The sequence below is a fragment of the Equus asinus genome, chromosome 3 (genome assembly GCF_041296235.1).
Source record: "Equus asinus isolate D_3611 breed Donkey chromosome 3, EquAss-T2T_v2, whole genome shotgun sequence".
Classification (NCBI taxonomy): Eukaryota; Metazoa; Chordata; class Mammalia; order Perissodactyla; family Equidae; genus Equus; species Equus asinus.
The window spans coordinates 138,328,223-138,354,969 of record NC_091792.1 but is presented as its reverse complement, the minus strand read 5'-3'; the positions used below and the strand labels follow the sequence as shown (position 1 = coordinate 138,354,969).

The 26,747-nt window shown below is 35.6% G+C and overlaps 1 pseudogene; it reads right to left on the bottom strand.

The window, feature by feature from the left end:
* Positions 1 to 1,381: 1,381 nt before the first annotated feature.
* LOC106843747 (peptidyl-prolyl cis-trans isomerase A pseudogene) overlaps positions 1,382 to 26,747 on the bottom strand; it is a 64,082-nt pseudogene continuing 38,716 nt past the window's right edge.

Here is a 26,747-nt window from a genome sequence, read left to right as displayed (position 1 = left end):
CTATAGTATAATATGGACTAGGTGTGGTAGAAAGGGAAGAACCTAGCGAGGTCCATTTTCTCAAACTCCTCTCCATGTCTCATTGTCTTTGCAAGGCATAGCAAACATTTGTTTACCAAACATTTTCTTTTCCATCTCCATGTGAATTGCCTTCTTCCCCTTTGAAGTCTCAAATGAGTACCCCAATATGCTCTTTTGTCCTTAGCTGAAGATGGCATTTAAGGTGGTGGCTTCAGCCATTTTGGTGAGTTACTCAGTTTTCCTGGGTTTCTCCCATGTATACATGTTATGAAATGGTTGATTTTCTCCTGTTATTCTGTCTCATGGCAGTTTAATTCTTAGACCAGCCAGAAGGACCTAGAAGGGTAGAGGAATATTTCTTCCTCCTGCATTAAGAAATGTCACTTTTTGATTTTCAGAATGTTTCCTGTCATAAAGGCAATCTGTCTTTGTTAATATAGCTACTCAGCTTTAATTTGGTCAGCGTTGGCTTATTTATTGTTTATTATTAATAATTATTTATTTTTTATTTTGCTGTTTCTTTGTTACAATGTATCTCATGTAATTGAATATATTTGAGTTGTAATATTTTTCAAATCTGCCAACCTTAGTCTTCTACATTTATTGTAAAATACAAACATGTCTGCAATTTTAATGACCATTTTCTTTGTTTATATTTGCAATTTAACCCACCTCTTTTATAATGCTTACTCTCTCCTTTTGGGTTAATAATTATTTAATTTTTCTGTTTTATCTTCTATTATCTCAGTTTTACACTTTTTTATTGGTTATTCTGGATAATCATTTGTATCACTAAATGAAGATAGTTTAATATAGCAGTTAGTAATTCAAGGTATGTTATCTTTTTTCCTATCTTTTTGCATGTGCTGTGTATGAAGATTATTTCATACTTTTTTTCTCCGATTTGTTTACACACTTTCTGACAACTTATTTTCTTTGTTCATTAACTCTATTTCTGACTTAATGTAATCTGCTGCCAAAATCCATGAAATAGATGAAAAGTAGTCATATAATGAATAATTTGAAGGTGTAATTGGCAGACTTAATTGAAGGTGTAATTAGAAAGAGAGACTCAATTGTTCTTGGTTCTAAGCATCTGATAGTATTTTTACCACTGGGCTAGTTTTCTTTGCCTATATAGACTTCTTTCTGTTGCTGTTTAGTTTTTATTTCATAACCATAAACTTAACTCAGCAATCCAGCTAGGCTTGGAAAGGGATAAGGAAAATATGGAACCCAACTAACTGCAGCAAGAGCCCCAAGATTATAGGAAATTTCAAGCAAATGAGGGTGAAGGGGTGCTCTCCTGAGCTACAGAATGAATGGTCTGGTGGTGAAGATAAAACACAAGTCAAATTTATTAGATTTGTCCTCAGTCAGCAGTGGTGATCTTTTTGCTGGTCTTGCGAATCCTGGACCCAAAGGCTCCATGTTTCCACGATATTCATGCCCTCTTTCACTTTGCCAAAGACCACAGGCTTGCCATCCAACCACTCAGTGTTGGCAGTGCAGGTGAAAAACTGGGAACCATTTGTGTTGGGTCCAATATGTGTCATGGACATGATGCCAGGACACGTATGCTTCAGGATGAAATTCTCATCATCAAATTTCTCCCCACAGATGGACTTGTCGCCAGTGCCATTATGGCGTGTGAAGTCACCACTCTGGCATATAAATCCTGGAATAATTCTGTTAAGGCAGGAAACTTTATAACCAAATCCTTTCTCCTCACTGCTCAGAGTACGAAAGTTTTCTGCTGTCTTTGGAACTTTTCTGCAAACAGCTTGAAGAAGATGCAGCCCAAGGGCTCCTTGTTGGTGATGTGAAATATGGTGAGGTTGACTGTGGCTGGGCAGCACGGTCAGCTCCTGGGTGGCAGAGTCTGCAAGACCTGTTTAGATCTCTTAATGGGAGATGCTTGAGAAGTGTAAGGGACTTATTTACTTTGACATGTGGTACAAAAACTGTTTTTCTTAGCCTGAGGGCTTGCAAATCACTAATACTTCAAGCAATTTAAATTGGGAGCCTCTATGAGCAAGAGTGTACCATTGCAGAACAATCTGTCTTCAGGCTTGCATTTTGTCTAATATTGCCTGTTTTCCTCTCTTGTGCATAGTGTTGCTACAAGTAGCAAACACAACCTAAACTAACATCTGATTTTTTCCAACCATTTTCTCAAGAACTATAGGTTCAGAGGTTCATTTCCTAAAATACAGCAAATAATTTCCTTATGTCTCTGGCATGACATAAGAAATCATCAGCTTTCCAGAAAATTTACTTTTACTATTTCCGGGAAACATTTCATTTTCAGTCATCAGTCTCTTTATTGCTTAAGATACAAACTGTTATGCTACAGCAAAAGGTACCCCAAAGTACAAGGGCTAAAGCTAATAGAAGTAATTTTTCTCTCATATAACAGTCTAGTACAGACATGGGGCCCAGAGTATCTCTACCCACAAAATCATCCATGACACAGTTTTCCTTGATATTACTACATTTGTCAATGTGGTAAAATATGAATCAAGATATTTCTGCATTCTGGCATTTTCTAAGTAAGAAAGACAGAAAGTAGATGGTAAATAAAATCCTTTAAAGAAAGTTATGAAATCTGTATATGTCTTCTCTATTCATATTCTATTAATACTGTACCTAGCTCAGAAAACATTAGAGACTTATTAACCAGTCCCAATGACTAGCTAATTTGGGGATTATATGTGTTACATGTAAACTATATTTTATACATTTCAAAGTATTTATCTGAAATTTATTTAAATTATATACAGAATTTTCTCATTGTATGATGATTATTAACTATATTTCTATCCTCAGTTTATAAATGGAAGCCTGAATATGTGTTTGTTTTTATTCATGTCCTTCAAAATTTCATTGCATCAAATAAAAACAGAATCAAGACTAACACGATTAACATGAATACTTTTATTTCATCAGCCTCATGGATATTTGGAGACGTTAAACAACTAACTTTTAAATTAAGCCTTTATCTTAAACAATTTAAAGTACATCGGTAGAGGTTCTATCTTCATCTGTGTCTTTTCTTTAAAACTCTTGCCAAAATTATAGAACTACGATGTTCATCTCCTAGAGAAATTGAACATGTTGATGATGTTGGGGAAGACTTTCAGTTTTGTTTCCCATCTGGTTACCTTGGAAACCATACTCTTGGAAATGAACTGCATTGCTGAGTTTGAACATGTGCCATGGAAACCAGGCAAGAAAAACTTACCTGTATGACAGCAGATTACTGAAAATGTAGGAAGAGGAGGTGGGAGAAAGCCAGAAATATGCATGTGTTCATTTGTAATTTCTGTTTTTTTCAGTGTAAAATTTTGAGCTAATTAATACACTATAATAGTTAAAATTAAAGGAAATCCTGTTGCTTCTGTAATATCTGACCCAGTTCTTGCAGCAGAAGAGTAATAATATATTTATTGCAATGATTAAAATCTTCCAGCACCAACAGAGGACCTGGTCTTTAATAAGCCATAATCAAGACTTCATATTATTTTTGCATTAACTCAAAATAGAATTCTTGTAGGAGATATGAAAAATGCTCAGATAAAATGTGAATTTCGTAAAGAAATTCAGTTGCCTGCATTACTTTTTTGAATTTATGATTTGGATATGTAATATAATAGTCTATTCCACTATTCTCATTAACCACAGGTTTTGGTAAAACTAAAAGAGCCCAGTATAGTCAACAGAATTCTAAAGGTGTCCTCTTCCCTAGATTATTGAAGAAAACACTAATAGAGTTAGGATTGTGAAGGCGTTTGCAGGTAGATAAAGGTTGCTAAAGGGCTGACCTTAAAATAGTCATACTATCCTGGATTATCCAGATGAGCCCAGGTAATCAGATGAGTCATTAAAAGCAGGAAAGAGAAAGGCAAAGGAGTGAGTTTGAGAAACGTGGCAGAAGAGGGCAGCAGCAAGAGAGATGAAGCAGAAAGGGAGTTCAGAGAGATTGGAAGCCTGAGAACTACATGATCCTGGCTTTGAAGATGGAAGAAAAGGGCAACAAGCCAAGGAATGAAGGAGACCTCTTGACGTTGAGAATGACTTCCAACATGGAACCAGTAAGCTCAGCCCACAACAATGGTATGCCATTGAATGCAGCCCACAACCTGGATGAGCAAGGAAACAGTTTCTTCCCTAGAGCTTCCAGAAAAGAACGGTATGTTGACTTTGGCCTTGTGATACCCAGAGCAGATAACCCAACAGAGCCCACTGCATTTCTGACCCACAAAACTACGAGATAAATTGTGTTATTTTAAGCTGTGGTAATTTTTTTATGGCACTAATATAAAAACAGGATAACTACTTTGGAATTTTATGTGACACATTTAATCCATTATTAGCTTTTCATTTGCTAATTAATTCATCCTTCATGCATTATTCTGTTTATTAATTCATATAAATAAATTGATAGATATGGATGGGGTGGAAAGAGGGAGAGGAGAGAATTTTTCTGGCACTTATCACAATTGTAGTTAAATACATATTTGTATACTATTTTATTTTGTTTTATATTTTTGGCCCCTACTAAACAGAATGCTCCATAATAAAAGAGATCCTGTCCTTATTTTTTACCACTATATTCCAAACACCAAGCCAAAATCTAGAAATTGAGTAAATGTTTGTTGATTGGGTTAATGAATTAATGAACAAATATGGAAATATGTTATAAAATGATGCACAGTATAGTCTCTGAATTCAAGAAATTTACAATTGTGTTAAGTTAGAGACTATCCACCCAAATAAATATGAGATTAAAAGATATAAAATGTAACTTCCATGAGGATAGAGAAAACAGTAAAGCCCGTAGAATTTCAGAGAAGGCAGAAACTATGTCTGGTTGGTATGATTAGGAAAGGTTTTTCAAGTGATGGTAAACACGCCCCTAATCAAAAACATGGATAGGGCATTGATAATCAGAGTTGATACAGACAATGTCCAAAGTCGAGGAAACTTCATGAATTAAGAGAATACGTTTTAGAGTATCGTTTATAATTGTCATAGGGAGACTGAATGGCTTTACATGGCAAGGACCCTTGATTGGATGACATGGACCTTTAAACAAATGCCCATTCAAAAAGATCTTAGTGTCTAGAAGTACAGAGGTGACAACATAGACATCTAATGTAACCTAAAATAAACATTTCATATTAGTCCAAGTACAGAACTCTGCTTTAAAGTACTCTAAGTAGAAGAAGACTATCATAGCCCACAGGAAAATGGGGACAAGTTTAGGATGAAAGTTAGTGGTTCTTGAAACTGAAGCTTCTATTTGCTCATTGGCTAAAGGAGTCTTTCAGGATTATAATGATTTTTTTTTAGCTTATTGCTCAATAAGAAATAAAAATAATTACGTTTTAACACAGGCGAATTTACTCTTACATATTTTAATTCCTTATGTATAGCACAGCTTGGAGCTAATAATAACATATAATATGTGGCCAATTGATCATTATTTGCATTTTCTGTTTTCCTTGCTAATGCAGATACTTCTTATTGCAGTCTCCTTTTTCTTATTGATGTTGTTTAACTAAGCCACTCAGTTTCAGGAGAGAATTGCTTCTAAAAGATAGCTTCCAATAATTTCAAAGAAGGTTCTATAATTTTCTATATAATTATTTTTGTAAAATAATTGAAATCTAGCTTTCTAGTTGCTACAACATATGGTCATATATTTGGAATTTTGCAGAGTGATAACTTGTTAGCTTCCCTGTTTATCTAATTATATTTCACATTTTCCTAAATAGACTGAAAACTCCTTTGCATCGACAGAATTTGTTTTATATTTCTGTGTTTGTAGAGAAATAGGTGCATGTTGACTGGTTGCTTTCAGCCATTCCTAGATGCTTGCTGTTGCCACCAAGTGCCTATGGAAATGTTGATCTCTTATTCACCCAATTGGTGAGAGAAGGATTCCTGTCCTGTGGTTATGGGAATAGCTCAACACATGACATTGATACTGGACAGATGAGACTGAGAGCAGTTTACTTGCCACATATACTCACAGCCCATGGAAGGAGGACACTACATGCCACAAAAGGCCCCACTGGGCTTGCACCCAGGAACAAAGTGAACAACCAAAGGCTGACTTTGTAGTATCAAGAGTAGGGGACCTCCCTAAGGGAGGATACGATTAGCTTGTTTGAATAATTCCATGGGTGGGCAGGGAACTGAGGCCCACTCCTCAGAGATAAGCATGAACTATGCCTGGTCCCCATGACAAGGAAGGTTGTTTGGCTAGGGGACTTTATCTGAGGGAGCAAACCTAGGAGGGAAACTTGTGGCTAGGCTTTTCCAGGTCCTCCTGCCTCTCTCTAAACATCAAAGAACGCATAACACTAGGCCTTTATTTTAAGACGTATATCACTGAATGTCAGCAAATGACCTTATAGGCTATGGAAATTACTCATTACTATTTGCTGTGGATTTCTGTCCTATATGTCATCCCAAGGCAAGTTCTTCATTGGTGCACCCAGACAATTGAGAGAGCACAATGGGGAGACTCAGCTGTGCTTCTCTCACATAGGGAAGGACATAGAGTATTTCTCCAATTTAAACCCTGGAGATTATCCATCCACAAGGGCATCAAAATTTTATCTTTGAGAAGACAGTTTCAGCATCAAATGCTATTACCTTGCTCCCTTAACCTGATATTTAAAGGACTTTATAGTTTGGCCAAAAACTAATTCTTTAGCCTCAATTCCCACCTTCATGAAATCCACTATTTACTCAAATTTCTTCCCTTATTATCTCCCAAGCATATTTTTCTCTTCCCTGATGTTGTCAAATATGATTGTGCTTCCATCCTTAGTTAAAATCCTTGCTGCGTGAATGATCTCTCTGGTCCTTATTTTCCTTCTCTATAAAATAAGGAAATAATGCTATACACTTGCTTTTTCTTGTGAGGAATAAGTGAAAGAGTGGATTTAAATTACTTATCACAGGGTTATACACATTATAGATGCTTGATAAATGTTATCGAATATCATTTCTGTCATACGGTCCCAATTTATACACGCAGCTTAAGGGAGAATTAATTATGGCACTGTCATTGCTTGCTTAGAATAGCATTTTTCACCAAAACACACATTTTTCATATATTCACATAATGGAAAATTAAACAACCATTAGAAATTGCTTGAAATTTAAATTCATAAAGTGTCTCTTGATAACATGAGCACTAATAAAAATGCTTATTTATATTACAAAAGAAAAAGTAAAATAAAAAACTTACCAAACAGAATGTGAGAAAATCCCCAGATTGTCTACATAGATAGAAAACCTGAAAGAATATACAATAAAATCTTTTCTTTATATAACTGGATTATGCTAGTTTGCTTATTTTTCCATTTTCTAATCTTACAAATTTTCTGATTTTACAAAGTACACCATCATATTATTCTAATACATTCTTTTTTTCTTATTTTTTAATTTTTTTAAATTAATTTTTTTTTTTTTGAGGAAGATTAGCCCTGAGCTAACTGCTGCCAATCCTCCTCTTTTTGCTGAGGAAGAATGGCCCTGAGCTAACATCCATGCCCATCTTTCTCTACTTTATATGTGGGACACCTACCACAGCATGGTTTGCCAAGCAGTGCCATGTCCACACCCGGGATCCAAACTGGGAACCCCTGGCCTCCGAAGCAGAACATGCACACTTAACTGCTGCGCCACCTGGCCGGCCTCTCTAATACATTCTTGATGTCTCACCAGATACTTTCTGGAGACAAGACTCTCCTTTAAATTGTTAAAGCACTTCTTGTCTCTTCAGACACATATTAATTATTCACATATTCTTCCATTTTGCCTATTTGTTGTAGAGATGTGCTGATCCTCCATGACAATGTAACATGCTACCCTAAAACTTTGTGGCTTAAAAAAATAATTATTAGATTTTATGATTTTGTGGGTCCAGAATCCAGGTGATATTTTACTGGGAAATTCTGTGTCAACTTGAGCCACATGATGGACTTCAGAGGGCAGGGCTGGAAGGTCCAAGACAGCCTGCTCCTGCGTATGCCCGGCATGATGCTAGAGATGGCTGGAAGACTGGGCTCTGCTCTCCACAGCACCCACGTAGTCTCAGGGGGGTCTCCACATCGTCTCTTCGCAGGATATTCCCTTTCCTTACATGCTGGATTAGGGACCCCTGAGACCGAATTGTCTTCTGAAATTCTGACCTGGAACTGCCATAACCTTACTTCCATCATTCTCTATTGATTGAGTGCTCACAGATAAGCCTAAATTCAAAGAGAGGGGAAACATACCTCACTTCCCAGTGAAAGGAGAATAAGTTATTTCCAGCTGTCCATAAATCTCCACAGGAAGGCATCCCATACTACTAAACTGAAAACTTATTATAATTCTGACAACTTTTTTGGTAAGTTTTTAGTGCTTCATATTATAAATGTGTTTTTAATGTACATTAGCTCATTATCTCATTATAGATTTCAATATTTATAATAACTTCAAAAAGTAACTGCTACTGTATTTATCACCAGCTCGGAGTGTTAGACCTGCTCTCATAAATAGCAGCCTTTTCCCTTTCCAAGTTCCATGCTGATTGAGAGACTCAGGGCATCAGCAGATGAAGACTAGAAAACAACAGCTTTATAGTGACCAATATGATCTTGAAGTATAAGGCTCATATCTGTGCACCATTATCTTTCATAAAATTGAACCCCAGAATTAGTCAAACTTTCCCATGCCAGGGACTACAGACATTCCATACAAGGCAGAAAGCAGAGCAGAACATATGTTCTCTGCTTTTAGTCCATCCTCAAGAGAAATGAGAAAATTGGGGATGGGTTTCACATGCCAAGTTTCTCATTTCTCTTCCCCAAGAAAGGATTGTGTATCTTTTTTTTTTTTTATGAGGAAGATTGGCCCTGAGCTAACATCCGTACCAATCTTCCCCTATTTTGTATGTGGGATACCGCCACAGCATGGCTAGAAGAGTGGTGTGTAGGTCTGTGCCCTGGTTCCAAACTGGCAAACCCCAGGCTGCCAAAGTGAAGCAGGTGAACCCAACCACTATGCCGTGGGGTCAGCCCCAGATTGTGTATTTTGATGAAGAGATGACGGAGAAAGAAAAGAAGTGAGCATAAGGCAACCATCCCCTCACATATGAAAAAATGTGCCAAAGAGAATACCAGGAATCAAAGAAGTTAAGAGACTTTTGCAAGATTTCAAAGGTAGGTAGTTGCAGATTGAGACCTTAAATCTAACGCTTCTGAGTCCAGTACTGCAAACTATTTTCTATACGATACACTGAAGCACTAGAAGAAATCTTTCTATCTCTCAAAGCACCTACCAGGAGGTCTGTGCTATAGACTGAAAGTGTGCCCCCTCAAAAATCATATGTTGAAACCTAATCCCAAATGTGATGGTATTTGGAGGTGGGACCCTTGGGAGGTGATTAGGTCATGAGGGTGGAGCCCTCATGAATGCAATTAGTGCCCTTATACAAGGGACTCCAGAGAACTCCTTCACCTCTTCCACCATGAGGGGACACAGCAAGGAGTTAGCTGTCTATGAACTATGAATGTAGCTCTCACCAGATACTGAATATGTCCCACCTTGATCTTGGACTTCCCAGCCTCTAGGACTGTGAGAAACAAATTTCTGTTGTTTATAGCCACTAATCTGTAGTATATTGTTATATCATCCCTAATGGACTAAGGCAATCTTCCATAATGCAGCCATTTAATTTATCTGGGTGGCATCTGCCATCCAAAAGGAATTGCAAAACTTTGTAGACTGTTAGCCTTTGTGTATTGGAACACTTGGGGCAGTGTTTTCCCAGTGTGTTTTGTGGCAACATTTGCTGAGAAGAAAGCCAAAAGGAGGCTCTATTTGGAAAATTCTAAGTTACTTCTAAATTTTCCTCACCATTTTAACAGATGTCTTAGTGAGCAAACTTTCTCCAATAGAAAATTTACAATGGCAGCTTCCCGAGGTTTAAAATTGAACTCAGGATATGCCTTTGGAATTTAAACTAGTTTCATCTTTAGTACTTTAAATGTCATGAACGTTTACAACCCTATCTGTATGTTTAGCTGAATAAGGATTCTAGCCAATACTGGGAAAAAATTAAAAATTATGTTTATAATCAGGTTAAGGTTTATCTGTCATTTTAACTTTGTCCACCGTTTTTAAAAAAACTCATAATGTGACACTAATGCTATTTTTTTCAGATTTCTCCCTTGTTATGTGAAGATTAAATATCTATATTGACATATATATATCTAATCTATATACCTACACACATATGCACAGACATATGAAAGTGGAGGTACAGGGGAAAAAAGGAGGGAAGTTTCTTTGAAGTCAATCATTTAAAATGTTTAAGTTTGGATCAGAGGAGAGGGAAACTGTTGAACAAAATGTAAGTTAATGATCTGAAGTTAGCCACATCCTAACAGTCATTGTGTTGAAATCATGTAGTCAGTCTATAAATAAAACACTCATGAATATTGGATCAAAGTCTTTTGTAGAACTTTCCATCATTCTTTCAAAAATTTATACCATAGTAGGTAATACACAACCATCCCTAGGTATCAGCAAGGAAAGAGCTGTGCTCCAGGGGACGCCAGAGATTAGCCAATGAGATATTTATAGGATTCATTACAGGTCTGATCTTTACAGATCTATGACATCTTAAACTGACAATTGGCTGTTTTCTAAACATATTACACTTGATTTTCTTCTTCAGTGTGTGTGTGTGTGTGTGTGTTTTAAGAAGAAAACAAGCAATATGCCATCTAGAGAGGATAGTTGGAAAGGAAAAGCCTCCATCAGATTATTTCTTTATGTGTCTTGGGGTGAAGGTATTGTGTAAACACAAGCAGGATCATTGTGTGATTTTTCTATCACTGGTATAGGTTTTCAACTTAGGGGGCTGGGGATAGGAGCAGGATAGCAACCAGAAAAGATCAGAAGCAAGAAAAATTTGCTTCTACAGAACTAGACATCTATTCTCAAGTCTAGTTCAAGGTAAAGGAGTCTAAACCTGTGTATATATTACTATGAAATGGGGAATCACGGCAAGGGCTGGAGTAAAGTAAAATAGCTTAAGTTACTATTTCAATTTCTCCAGGTTCATGTTTATTGACCAACAAATGGATGGTACCCAAGTGGATAGGATTGGAGAAGCACAAGGTCATAGACATTCAGTGTTATCAAAGTCAAAACTACAACTCCTTTAAGAGAAACTTTAAAGTATCTATCTCACGATCAACAGCATATATTTCTGCTCTCTGCCGACCCAAGCTGCACACAAAATGCTCCTACCAAGGAGCCACATTTTTTTCATCAGTATGTGAGTAAGTAGATTGGATCTACTGGTTCACACCCAGCCTTGAAAGAACAAAAAGTACCTAGCGTTTTACGTTGTTTCTGGTGTTCTATGTTCCATTTTAATTAAAAAAAAATCTGTTAAGACAATTAGTATTATGTTCAAGTAAGATTTGGATGGAAAGATATTTTGAAGCCAGGAAAATATTGCTGGTTACTGCGTGAAATTAGGAAAGTTACTTAACACTTAGGATCCGCAGACTATATATTAGCATTAATAAAGCTTTATTGGCTGTTTTTTAGTACAATTCAATCAGCAAGTGCATCGAGTTGAACCCGTAAATGTCAGTTTACTGTCTGACATGTTTTGCTCTCTGACCCTCAAGTTAGTCTCCAGTAAGCCAGCTCTTCAGGGTAGCATGCAATGACTGGAGCTCTCTGCAGACTGTCTCTGCAGTTTTTAGAACTAAGTGGAAATGAGCAGGCATCACCACCCAGTGTGGTCCTGCAGTGATACAGAATTGGGAATATTAGCAGTCCAATATAACCAACCAAATGCAATATAAAAGGAGAGACTCTAACTTACCCATAAAATTATCTTTGTATGTGTATAGATAGATATGATTTATTATGCTTCACTGGCTGATTTTATTTTTTTAAACAAAATAAAATTGAATTAGTGCAATGAATGTCTCATATTTTAATCTACCATTACAAAACTGTTAAACGCAAATCTTGCCATCCTCCCATTCACTCAAATAAAGAGAAGGAGAGAGAGAAAGAGAGAGTGGGATAGTGAGGGAAAAATATTTTTTAGACAGTATTATAAAACTTCAATATGAGAGTAACTTTTTTATAATGAACTGAGTAAATTTGGTCATTTAGACAATATTTAAATTAAGCAGTGCACATTAATATAAATGGTAACAAAGTGTATATTTCTCCTGGCATTAATGATGATAGTTACCATTTATGAAGTGCTTATTACATGGAAGGCACAGTAAAAGCATTTTATATTTTACACAGTCCTCCCAAACCTCCATGAGCAAAGTATTTTAATATTTCTAGCACTCGAGTAAGAAATATAAAGCTCAGAGCAGATATATAACTAGCCTAATGTCACACATCTATTAATACCAGACACTGATACATATCTGAATGAGCTGGAAGCCTTTACTTTAAAAAAGGACTTTATTTTCCTGAACGACATCATGATGTAAGATGATATACTTGATGATACATGAAAACGAGAGACACATGCATGATGATTACTGTCATTTATGTATGGTATGTGGCCACAGGCTCATGGCCATTATCTCCTTCACCACACTTTCCAGCCCAAATCAGCTATTTGCTACCTCTCTTTTCCAGGCCAGATCTTGAAAAGGCCTCTTCCCTTTCAAATACCACATGTTGAATTCCTACATATAGTTTTAAAATCATCTCAGAAGACAAATCTTTCATGAAGTTTTCCCTGAGATTTTGAGGGGGCTACTCTTCCTCACGCGCACACAGCATTAAATACCCTTCCATGTTATCACATCTTAGCTTCCATCATGACTTTAAGTACTGCTCATTTCGCTTACTCTTCTAAAGTTTCTCTGTTGGAAGAGCGTGTGCTGCATTCATCATGTTTTAAAATTTTACGGCTTTGACTACCCTGCTTGCACACAGTAGACTATTCAGTGAAGATAGGTTTCATGCTGGTAACCATTAGGATCATTTACTAAAGAGTTCTGAGCCTCAGTTTTCAGGCATATGGCAAGATTGCAAACATATCCTTTGAAGTCAGGGGTAACCCCACAAACTGATCGGACCAATGAATGTGACGAGAAGGTACATTTCACTTCCTACGTAAAAGGCAGCTCTAAATCTGCCATATCCACTTTCATCTGTCAGGGAAGCAGGCTTATGGTTCGCGTTTTAGATAAAAAGAAAACCAATAAAAAGATAACTGTTCTAATAGATCACATTCTCACCTTTCTAAATATTAATGTGACTGAGGTCAGATGCGCTCTATCGCTTTTGTTGTTTGACAAGACAACACTTGGTTGCCTTCTCAGATTGTGCCGTAGCAAGCACGAACATTTTAAGACACAGGAGCTTTAGATTCCTAACTTGGAAACCACTTTACAAGATGCTTTGGAGTCAAACATCCAGGGTGTATTTTGTTTCTTCCTTCTTACACACAATTTGATTTATCTGTGGTCTTCAAGTTCTATTTTCTTCTTGGCCTGATTTGCAATTTTTAAAATACTGTGTGCTGCTAGAATTTGCTATGACAAAAAGATGCGCTTAAATATGCAATTGTTTTTAGTAGCTCTCTTATTTTCTTTGTAGCTCAGTTTGATCTTGTCAGGCATAATGTAGATAATTATAGCAGCAACAATACAGAGTAATTACATATGCGCTTGATTTTCGATGTTGTGCTACCCAATGAGGCAATAGGCTTTGACTTCACACTTAAAATTCCTTAAGGAATAATCCTCGGTTCCCTTTACACAAAGCTAAAGAAATAAAAGTAGCTTTTATTATTCCTCAAATGTTTAATTCTAAAGCAATTTTTAAACAAATATTAAACTAATTGTAATAAAAATTTCATAGACTTGGAGTAGAAACAAAATCTTGGTAACATATACAACAGTTTAGGATCCCTGAGTCTAGTTTATACGATACATTAATCCTACTATCCTAGCACTTTGAACCATATAAAATAAAAATCATTGTGTAAAAGAATTTTAATTGAAATTAACTTTTAAAATAACTATGACATAGTTTTAAGTAAATTAACTACTAGTTCAAGTTGTGGAGTCCCTGATGACCTAGTTTAAGAAATTTTCTCAGTATAGTACAGAATGGAATCCATATGCCACGGTGATTTATAAGAGAGGTTAGCAAACCATGGCCCTCAGGCCAAATTGATTGCATAATTTTACAAATAATTTTTTATTGGAACACATCCAGGCAGCCCCATTAATTTACATATTGTCCATATCAATTTTCAGAGTTGATTCAGAGTTAACCCTAACCCGAATCTTAACCCTAAACCTAAACCTAACCAAGAGTTAGAGTTGAGTATGGCAGAGTTGAGTATCTTTTGAAGAGACCATACAGTCCATAATGCTTAAAATATTTACTACCTAGCCCTCTACACAAAATGTTTGCTGACCTCACATTTAGAGTATGAGCATTGAGTCAGAATACACGGTTCTGCCATTTCATGGCTTATAACCCTGGCCAAATTACATAGCTGTTTTTAGCTTCATTTTAAAATATTTATCCATACTATGAAAATTATAATAATACTTATATCAAAGGCTAATCTAATGTTTAAATGAAATAAGGCCTATACATTGCTTAGTCCAATATCTGGTACAGAGAAATTGCCTAATAAATATCACATTGTTATTACTGATGCTCTTTTTGTTCTTATTATTTATGATCTTTCCTCTTAAGACTGCCTTATTAGTATCCACATATATGTAAATTATTATATTGTCAATGTTTACACAATAAAAATTATGAGATTATGAATGTAGTTCCCACCTAAGCAAAGAGACTTTCTCAGTGTGTTATTATATGTACTACAGTGTCATAAAAGTGCATCTTTTTTTAAAAAAATCTGTATTTCCAAGGCTTAATATATTTACAAGAGATTTTCTGAGTATATTTGGAGCCGATATGTTCAGTACATGTAAAATGTAGTTCATATATAGATTGTGACTTTAAAGACATAAAGGTTGATTTGGATAATCCTAATACAGGGCTGGCGTTCACATTATAGCCTAATAACGAGGTTGTCTTTTACGTAAAGTGTATAGTCATTAAAATCTTGGTGAAAGGATTAAACAAATGAATGAGTTTCTTAAAGATTTTATTTTTTTTCCGATTTCTCCCCAAAGCCCCCCAGTACATAGCTGTATATTCTTCGTTGTGGGTCCTTCTAGGTGGGGCATGTGGGACGCTACCTCAGTGTGGTTTGATGAGCAGTGCCATGTCCCCGCCCAGGATTCGAACCAACGAAACACTGAGCCGCCTGCAGCGGTGAGCGCGGACTTAACCACTCGGCCATGGGGCCAGCCCCATGAATGGGTTTCTTAACAGATGTTACACTTCCCCCTTCCTCCTTGCAGGGCATACACTGACGCCATATAAAAAAAGAATCCAATAATAGCCTCTAATGCCACTTTTAAATAATTTTAAGGCCTGACAAAAGAATCTTATGCCTTCGTTTCCTCTTCTAAAATTAAGAATCAACTTTACTGCGCACACCATTCCTTGCACAGATGTCCTCTGTCTGTTACTGGGTTTGCTGCACTGAGGTGCTTTGGGTTTCTGATTTCCTTCTCCTATTGTCACTGAGCAGTATAAACACAGGTCACATCTAGGGATAGGGCGCAAAGGACTAAGCTCACAGTGGACACAAGGGCGGGCCCAGGGGAACATCACTGCAGGGTACTGCATAGGTGGAGATAAATGCAATGTTATGGATATTTTCCACAGGTCTAATTCTTGAGACACAACTAAACCTCGGCAATTCCTAGACAATAGATGTAGAAATTTTTCAAAAGTTAGATTACTATTCCCTTTTGAGCTTTCCATCTTTAGATCATTTGCATATAAATAATGTCTTCACTACATGAAGTTGCCCAGTTTCTTTATTATTGGCAAAATTGCTACTACCTCAGATAAAGCAATGATAGTTTGTCCTTTATTAATATTGCCAATAAACGATTTCTCTAACCTTCTTTGAAAATGCAGTGACCTAGACTTAGAATTTTTCTTGTTATAGAATTTGTGTTTGTTGAGACTAGTAGTTAAACAACCTAGAATTATGCTAAAATGTGTGAAAATATAGAAGCACATATGGATTGGGAGTTTGACTGCAATATCTTACAAGGTGATTTCTTTCTGTATGCTAAGCATATATTCATAGGCCTGCCTGAGAACTCCAGAGAACTTACTATGCAGCTTACCTATTCAACCATTATTAAACACCACATGAGAAAGTCAAGTATTCCCAGGGCCTCTTTTTTTAATTCAGAGAGTGCTCCATATTTATTTAAGTTTCTATAAATCAATAAGCACCTTACATGATTATTAACACATCTGGATGCTGACTATTAGAGTTTTAAAGGCACTCTAGAAACAGCATTGCTTAGTATTCACATTTGGAGTTCATATATAGCACAGGGTATTTTCAAGCAATTTACAAGCTGTCAGGGGTCTGTGAGCCACTGATCAAAATTTATTGAAAATTGAAGAACAGGGGACAGTAAGAGAGAAAGAGCTAAATGGAGAAATGTGGTTTGTAGCTACGAAAGAAACTTTTATGTAGTATTTGCTGCTCATATGCTCTAGGAAATTAGGTAGAATATAGATTATTGAATACATTTTCAAGAAACTATAGTATTAGAGAAACACAGGAAATACAAATTCACAGGGCTGAGAGGTCATTGATTATCACTTGGCTGCTCATTCATTACCTTTCACCCCTCTAGGTTTGAAATTACTCTTTAAACGAGTTGGAAAGGAAAGACGAAAAAGCAAGGACATCAGAAGAATACTATTGCCGAATTCAAGCTTTTTTTTTAGAATAACAAAAAATATTTTACTAAAATATGAGATTCACAGAAGTTTCCACACAAGCCATACAGAATAGTCACAAGGTTTTTCTTGAAAGGAGGATTCTACACTTGACAGCAAAGTCACCATGTTGTTAGTGAGGGCTGTGATGTTTATTTAATGTTCCCATTTTGGTTCAAACAGTCATGCTTGTCCATCAACAGTGTCTAAACAGAGTCAGACTTGGCGGGAGAGCATATCCTAAAGAACTGGGCGGCCGCTTCTAACCAATGCAATTAGATCACCATGCAAAGGGGGAAAGGAGCCCATAAAATTAAAATAAAACTCCCTCCTCTCCTCAAAAATACATGAGGATTTGGGCCGGCGCAATGGAGTAGCAGTTAAGGTCATGGGCTCCACTTCAGCGGCCCAGGATTTGCTGTTTGGATCCTGGGTGCGGACCTATGCAGCACTCATCAAGCCATGCTGAGGTGACATCCCACATATAAAATAGAGGAAGATGGGCACAGATGTTAGCTCAGCAAAAAGAGGAGTGTCGGTGGCAGATGTTAGCTCAGGGATAATCCTCCTCCTCAAAAACATGAAGATTAAACATATACATGCACACAAACACACACGCACACACTCTTACATATATACTTGCACACACATATCAGACCAGACAACTGGAAGGTTTTGTGGTGAAAGAGGAACCTGTTAATGATTAGGTCAGAACATCAGGCATAAACTGGGGCTGGCCCTATACACTTGCAGCGAATGATCATCCTACATAAATTATAAGCAAGTTCTCCACCCTGCTAATAGCACTAATAGAACTCAACCAAATCATTCAAAGATTTTGCATACTCAAATTTCCATACAGCCACATTTATTTAGGAGTAATTCATCAAAGGATTTGCTTTGCTTTTTTTATGAGTCAAACTTTGTTTCAAATTAAATGTAACTATTTAGGACCATACCTCAGTGTTAACATGGGATTCTCAGAAAGCTTTCTCTCTGCACCTAAGTGTTCTTGTCTTTCCCTTTGCCTCTGCTCCTGTGTAGTTTAGTTTGTGCCACAGGAAAGATACATTCTGATTTGCAATGACTTTAATGTCCTATCTGTAAATTTAAAATTTAAAAAAGGAAATACCTGCAGATGCCTGCCAAGAGGTGCGTTTATGGTGAGGCACAGTGGCATTCACTTGACATTACTGTTTTGCAGATTATATTTCCAGTTGATGTGCCTCAGATCTTTTTTTTTTCAGGTCTATTACTGTGTACTTTTCAAAACTGAATTCCATTTCCTTGTCTTTGAACCAGCTGCTTGACCCTCTTTGGTCCACACATACTTTTTTTCCATTTAATCATTATTGTTTTTTTACATAACTCTACTATAGATATTTTCACTTTATCACCCTCTTCTGTTGTTCCTTCTATTTCCTGTAAAATGAATTTTCAAGAAAAACACGTACATTAGCTTCAACTGGATGTTTTCTCATGCACGTCTTTTCATGTATTGTTTTGTTTCAATTATCATATGCAAAACTGTGCTTAACTCAAAACATAAAACATCTTTTAAATCTTTTAGGTATGTTTATACTTATATACTTATACTTAAGTAGGGGCCAGCCTGGTGGCGCACTGGTTAAGTCCACGCACTCTGCTTTGGTGGCCCAGGGTTCGCTGGTTTGGATCCTGGGGGCTGACCTACACACTGCTCATCAAGCCATGATGTGGCAGGTGTCCCACATCTAAAGTAGAGGAAGATGGGCACAGATGTTAGCTCAGAGCCAATCTTTCTCAGCAAAAAGAGGAGGATTGGAGGCAGATGTTAGCTCAGGGCTAATTCTCCTCAAAAAAAAAAAAAAAACCTAAAACATATGTAAGTAATCATCTGGATTGGGATAACAATTCTGTAAGACGTTGTTACCTACTTATTATACTACTTTAAGTAGAGTTGTGATTAAATTAACTGATGTGGATACTGGTCCTCTTGCTTAAGTGTGAACTTTGTGGTCCACCAGGATGATGTTTCTACCATTACAAACACTACCTGGTTAGTTGGGATCTCAAATTAAAAGTTTAGACAAAAGACTATTTTTGGGGAACAATTCAAACCAGATACACGTGTTTTCCATGCCCTGAATATGCTACGCTGTTTGTTATTACCTTAGGATTCTCTCTGCCTGTAGGGATGCACAATACTTCCTCAACCTGATTAACTCCTTGCCATCTTCACAACTCAATCTAGATGGTTCTTATTATAAAAGAGTTTCTTCAAGCTCATTTGGTTCATTTCCTCTCTTTGGTGGAAGAATGCTTTTTTTTTTCTTAAACCCCATATGAAAAATTTCTTTCAGGGTAAGAAAGTTCAGGCTTTAGGGCAATGACCCTTGCCCTTAACCTCAGGAAATAAAACAAAATTTTCTTCATGGTGCTTACTCCTTCATCTCTTCAGAGCATCCTTTGACCTCAATAAAGTGGTCTGTCTTAAGTGCTGTCTCTGTGATTTTGCTTTTAACTCTTTGTTGCACACATTGATCTAGACAACCTTAACTTTTTAAACAAACACACTGTTGATTTATTTCTGAACTCATAGATTAAATGAAATGCTAATACACAGCTTCCAGTACATCTCATAATCATTGACTGTATGCATGTATTTTACTATCTTGCCAATCTTCTTGCATATGATTGTGTAAATATAACGATTACTTATTAACTCACAAAAGACCAGTATCATTTCCTCTATAATTATCAGTAATTTAGCCTTCTAGTGACAGAAGCGTGTACCTCATGTTGAGGTGTCTTCTAATTAGCCCCACCTGCCTTTTTTTTTTCTCTAGCCCCTGGTAAGATGCTCAATGATGTCAGGAAGAGACAAATTCCATTATAAGGAACTTTAAGAACCAGTGCCAACCTCATCTGAGAATTACATAAGTTAACCAATGAGTGAGGTTTGGTAATGTTTTGTTTACAGGATTTGTTTCACGACAATAATGGAATGGTACCTTAAAGTGATAGTGCTATTACAGTGAACACTAGGGAGAAACTAGGTGAGTAAAACCAACCCACTTTCTAAACACTGAACCAGGTGGGGTAATTAGTTAATCCAAGTACAAATTAGAGCTATAGAAAGAATAATCTATCCTGTGGTACCTGGTAGTCAGCCTGAATGTATTTAATTCAAATGTGTGAGTATTTTAGTCCTACGCTGTTTCTGCCCAGCCAAATGAGAGGGACATGATTGAAACCGGTTTAGCTAGTTCAAGCCTATACTGGCCACATTAACTAAAAATTAACGTGCAGGCGTTAGTCAGTTAATTAAAAAGAACAAAATACAAAACAACATCAGTTTCAGCACATCTAAACAAAGCACTGCCCTAGACTCAGAGAACCTTCTCCTTTCTATACTTTGTAACCTCTAATAAATTTCTAGGGTCTGTGTTATTTACAGTGTCCCTTCAAACACAGCACAAAACCAAGTCCCATAAAGTACAAAATTACGCTCTCTGTACATTAAGATCTTGATAGAGGAAAAAAATCAAGAACATAATAGGATCTAGAGTTACAGATTATTGCATCACAATCTACAGCTCTAAGAAGTAGGTACTGTTATTATTTCTTTTTAACAATACAGAAAACTAAAGCACAGAGAATGCATGCAATTTGCCAAGAGGGTCATTGGCAGCAGGATTTGTGCTATAAGTAATGTAGCTGCAGAGAATATGCTCATAAGACATACGTTATAGCTCCCCTTTTTCATTTCTGTGCCCCAATTCCCTCTTGGTCCAAACTTACATATTTCAGGGCAACTGCACCAAGAAGAAAAAGGACCTTGTTCTTGACAGGGCAAAAAAAGGGTAAGCTAGAAGAATGTTATTTTGTTTCATTAGTTTGCATTGACAAAAGAGAAAGTAGTTCTTATTTTCTTCTCAACCACCGTTAATTTCTACATTTATAGCTGAGCATCATCACCAGAACTGAGAAAGCTGTGGCTACCTTAAAACTTGCTATATTTTCCATTAAGCCAAATTTCTTAATCCTCATACTTTGAGGATTTGGAAAGCAACACTAACTTTCTATCTAAAAATCCCTTTCAAAAAAAAAGGAATCAATAAAATATAGAATACTGATATGATTGATGACATTAGAGATGAATGAAGCTTTCTGAGGAAATGATATATGAAGATTATTTTTTCATAATTTGTTCCTTTGCCTTAAAATTCCTGGCCCAGAAAGAAAACATAATGTATGTGAATGAAATGTATGTGCGTGTTTTCTATTGGGTAATAAATATCAAGATATGCTCAGGGATAAGGCACTTAAAATACTGAAATTATAAAATCTCACTTTGAGTTGGTCTACCAGTTAAGCCAATGATTCCTGAAATTGGTGCCTCAACTACCACAGTATATGTTCCCATGTAACAAAAAAATGGTAAAATTTTGTGCAAAATCACACAATTTTTAAGTATGTTCCCTGGGAAGGCATTTAAATTCTCTTGGATTCACATATATATTACAGGATGACAGTGAATCAGGCCAAGGCAAGGCTAATAGAACAGCGGCATTTAGAAACCCCTTCCCAGTTTCCGGTGATTTGAAATGCCACATTCTTTCCTGAATCTTCATTAAACCACATTAGTTTATTTCTTTCTCCCATAATAATATTTCTTACTACCAACTGGCCTTTTCCCATTGGACTAATTTAAGCAACAAGTTTCTTGGTCCTTACCCTTTTGTCCAGAGTTATGGTTAACCTTTCAAAGGATATTGTTTGCTTTAATAGGTACAGTATATGTCACCTTAGGTCTTACGGAGGAAAGACACAATATAAACCTTACATATGGTTCTTATTCCTAATTGGACTTCCAGTGAACAGAAAGATTCAAGGTTGAATCCTCACTGAGCTTTTTTTCCTACGCTGCTCCTTATGATTCCCTGTACCTGTACAGCCAGAAATAAAACCTATCAGGTTCCCAATAAAACTTGATGAGTTTTAGAACACATTCTACGACTGCTCATTTAAGATATGCATTACACTGAGGTTATTACGACACTCACTAAAAATTGACTAAATCCATTTCAACAAAGCTCAACCTTTTAACAGACGACTCAGTGTTTTAGCTGATGCTGTGCTTAGCGCCATCTATTGGTTGACTTTGAAAGTGTCACTTTTTTGGTTATTAAAGTAGGAATTTATCAACATTTCTGAAAAGTAGAAAACACTGAAGCAATGGCCAATCTAAAAAATAATAAATAAAATTATGCAATGGTTAAAAGAAAAATGGGGTAAACATATTGCTGTTAAAAATTATTCTCATCTTGTATTTTGTTTGAAATTTGAAAAGTTAGACTATAATTAGAAACAATTTTCTTTCTATTCAGTTAACTTTAATGAAAAAATTAACAAATCATTTTTATGTAATTCTGTTTATGACTTTTTTAATAAAATAGTTTTATTTATATAACGTTTCTTCTTAGTGCTTGCTTTTTTTCACATGTAAATATATTTGCTAAGAAAGAACCGCTAGAAATGATCTCATACAGATTTTTGTGGCAACATAATTCTGGAAGTAAATAATTTATTCAAAACTATCAATTCCGGAACAGTAAAAGCATCTGCCATATAATAATATTCTTGTTGGTAAATATTTCACAAAAATCACACAGTCTGTGTTTATTTGTTGAGTAAATATTTGTCTCCTAGTTAGTAAGAGGAATAAAACATACGTGGTCTTTACACACACAAGGAAGAAACAGGGGCAACAGGGCGAGAGAGAGAGATTCCAGGTTGGGTGACGTGCTGTGACAGAAATAAAAAGAGTCATGAGGAAGAAAATCCACCTGACATACTTGGTTGGAAACACAGAATTCTTTCCATTTTTGACATTGCATGACAAGTATCTCTGCTTGTGTTGCAACTGTTGGAAGTCAATGCTAATTTCAGAGGTAAGCTTCATAATGGCGATCCACTATTAAATAATCCCTATTTAGTTTTCTTACACATGTGAACATCTACAATGTGGTTTAATTCTCTGACCACTAAGAAGTCCCTGATTAAAGTCATGTTCTGAATTATTCCTCTGAAACTCTTCTAAGAGATTTGGACCAACAATTCATTAATATATCAACTTTTAGAAAAATTCATATTAGAACCACATATGTACTACATGATTTACACACACACAATACATATTGTGGAAAAGAACAACGAACAACTTTACAATTCTCCCAGTTCCTTTAGGAAATACTATTTTATAGATACCTTGTCTTAATAGTATTTTAAGTTTTGTCGCCTATATAAATCACAGTATATAAACAAAGACAGTATGTAAAAATGGACATCATATAAACAAATGCAAGTTGTAAGCTATAAGGAGCTACAGTAAATAGACTGTAGCAGTGCCCAACTGAAAATAGGTGCCAGAGGTCCTGAGTATAAATTCTTCCTTTTATCTTACGCTAGCTATATAATACAAACATTAGAAAATAGTTTTCTATTACTAAGGAACCTAATACAAAAAAAAAAAACCTCTTATAATCATACAAATGTAAACATGCACAGGTTAAACTATAAATCTTTAACTAATATAAGAAGAAATAATAAATATTCTACAACTTTGGAGACTTATTTTAAAAACCAAGAAGGTAAATTGCTATAGATATACCAAAACTTCTAATGGATCAAATAAAAATCATCTAGAAAATTTAGTTATAAAAAATCATAAAGTCAGCCTATATGGCATGGTGTAGACTAATTAAACAGTATAGTAACCAGATATTTTTATAACCTGTGGTTCATTAGCATTATAGAGACGTGATATTATCTATAACTGAATTTACATTTCAGGTTTTATTTATAATCTGTTAGTCATACCAATGACGAATGATTTGAATGGACAAAACCAATAATTTCATGGTTCTGTTTTGCAAAAAGTATATAGTACTGGGTTTTAAAAGCACAAATATGCAACTGAATTAAATAATGTTGCATAGGCCAAGATCTACTTGGTGGTACTCTGTAACTCTGGCCTTAAAATATTTTATTTTCCTTTTCAATTGGTGGCTTCAAAGTTAATAAAAGTGTAAATATCCTAATGGCAGCATCTGCATTTTTCCCCCATTGTGTTTGGTGCTTTGTATAGCACAATTTATATTTATTTATGTTATGCATTTATATTTATATTTATCCTTAATGAATAAGGAACAAAAATAGTGATTTTCATAGTTGTTAAAATCCTATTTTAAAATAAGAAGATCTATGTGATCCTTACACAGAAACCCAAGCAAATACAGAGAGAGAGAGAACAGATAACAAGTAAGGAGCAAACCAACATTTTCTCTCTCTCTCACATACACACATGGAAATATTACATTGATCAGAATTAACATTCTCTAGATTCTAAATATGAGGATTTAGGGGAGGAATAAAGAAAAAATGAATTTATTTCTGGAAGATCAAGACAGGATGAACTTTTAATTTACCAAATTATAATAAAAAAGAGTAAACGTAAACATATACTTGTGTTTAGACAAGCTTGAAATCAGTAATGCCCTCACTTTGGCATTAATGGATATTGTATACTTTAAAAATAAATATAAATTCATATTATTTTATTCAAATATGAATTATATAATTAGTTCTATTAATGCCAGACTTAACAGAAACTGCATTTTGCTATCTAATATCCATACTTGATGACTTTTGAGATGAATGACACCATGGAGACTACACATTAAGAATAAAATCATTGCTAATTATTTCAAGCATGACTCTCATTTGCTTAGTGTAGTTAATGATCTTATAATAAAAAAATTGAACTTTAACAGAAAAATATCTATCATGTTTTGCTTTTTATGTGTATATACGGCCATGAATAAAACATATCCCAAGCCTGAACTCAACTTACTTTTCCAATGAGCTCCTTCAGACAATCCCAAACTCAAAATAATATTAGCATAATGTATCTATAAAGCAACATTTGCCGATATACGGGGGGGGGGGGGGTATAGAATTGCTGTTCTTTTTCTCACCTCAACTTCCAGTCTGTCCTCACATTAATAATTCAACTAATTCTTTGTCAGTTGAGCAGCTATTTTTTCTAATATGTTGTCATATAATTACTCAGGTACATTGTTCTTTTATGTGCCCACATATAAGAAATTTATGCTAAAATAGTTAAGCTTATCTGTCACTTCGCTTTATTGAATTAACACTTCTCTATTTTATAATCTTATATACACACAGATATTTGCTTTTATGGGATGTAATATTTTTGATTTTTCTTTCTCACTTATTGTGCTTTTTCATAGACTTTTGCATTTGCTTAAAGAAAGATTTAAGAAGGGGTACATAAAGTTGTGATCTCTGTATTGTGTCTTTCTTCTTTCTACTTTAACTCTTTCTCTATGTATATATATTAAACTTTCTGAATTTATAAATAACCTTGCTTTTTTAATTTAGTGATTCCATCCAAGGCTTTCCTCAAGACACATACATAATTTAGGATAATTAGTGAATTAATGTAGGGATTGTAAGATATTTTCTGTGTGATCTGACATGTGACTCAAGAGATCAGGGTTCTAGAAAAGTCTTATCAGCTACTTATATGGCCGTATAGAGGTCACTAAATCTCCTTGAACCTCAAATGTCTTCACAGATTCTCCTGGCAGATAGGAAAATAAATGGGGCAAAACAGAGGTAACTATTGCAAGCTGACAAGGATCTTGTCTGTACCACAGTGAGTTTTTCAAAACATCAGTTGTGGTTGACTCCGGAGGTAAACACTACCACATTCATGTTAAAAGTTATACGAGCATTTACTATTTTACCAGGCATTGTGCTGATTATTTATGTATGTTATTTCTTCAATTTCTCACCACAGATCTATGATTTAGAAGCCATTGTCGTTTACAGATAGGAAAATAGTAGCTTCTTAAAACTAAGTCCATATCATTTAGGTAGCACAGTTGGGATTTGAGCATGAATATCAGATGTAATGTAACATGGACAAATGATGGAAATATCTGAGCTTTATTCTTTCAATGGAAATGACATGCATTGAAGGTCCCCTCTGCCTCCTTATACATTTACTAGCAGTGCCTTTTTCTTTCCATTTTTTTCCCCCAGAGAGGCAGCGTGATACCAAGGAAAGAGCATGCACATTTGCTGTCAGACAGATAAGAGTAACAATTCTGCCTCCATAATTACTAGCTCCGATGTCTCAGACCTATTAGCTAAACTCATTGAGCTATGGACTCTGCCTTTGTAAAATGGGATAAAAAATGTCAACTTTGTATACTTTATATGGGGCCGAAAATAAGCCATGTGATGGTTACAGTTTAAATGCAAGAGACATTACTTTTATGAAAACTCCTCATAATGTCTACATGCCAAACCAGTCCAGAAGAAATTCCAGCTCTACTGGAATCCATTATACACATTTCATCTCATGGTGGAAGAAGCAGAGGAGAAAAGAGAGAGAAAATTCCCAAAGAAGAAATTTGAATGAAAAGAATTATCTGCCAAAGACATGGAAATTTATGCACTATGAAATGGCAAATTAAAAGCCCTAATCTCTAGCAGAAAATAATTGTAGAAGGCTAGCATGATTAGATTTCTTGAGGAAATAAATATGAAAGAGTCCATATCTGCCTCTTGTTTGACTGGGCTGAGCAAAGTCAACCTGTAAACCAGAGAGGACAACAGATATCATAGTTTCTTTTCCTCCAGCAAGTGACTAACAACTGACCATTGAACTGACTCTTCAAATTTCACAATTAATTCTAGAAAATTCCATACTTATTTTTTTAAGTCTAACTATA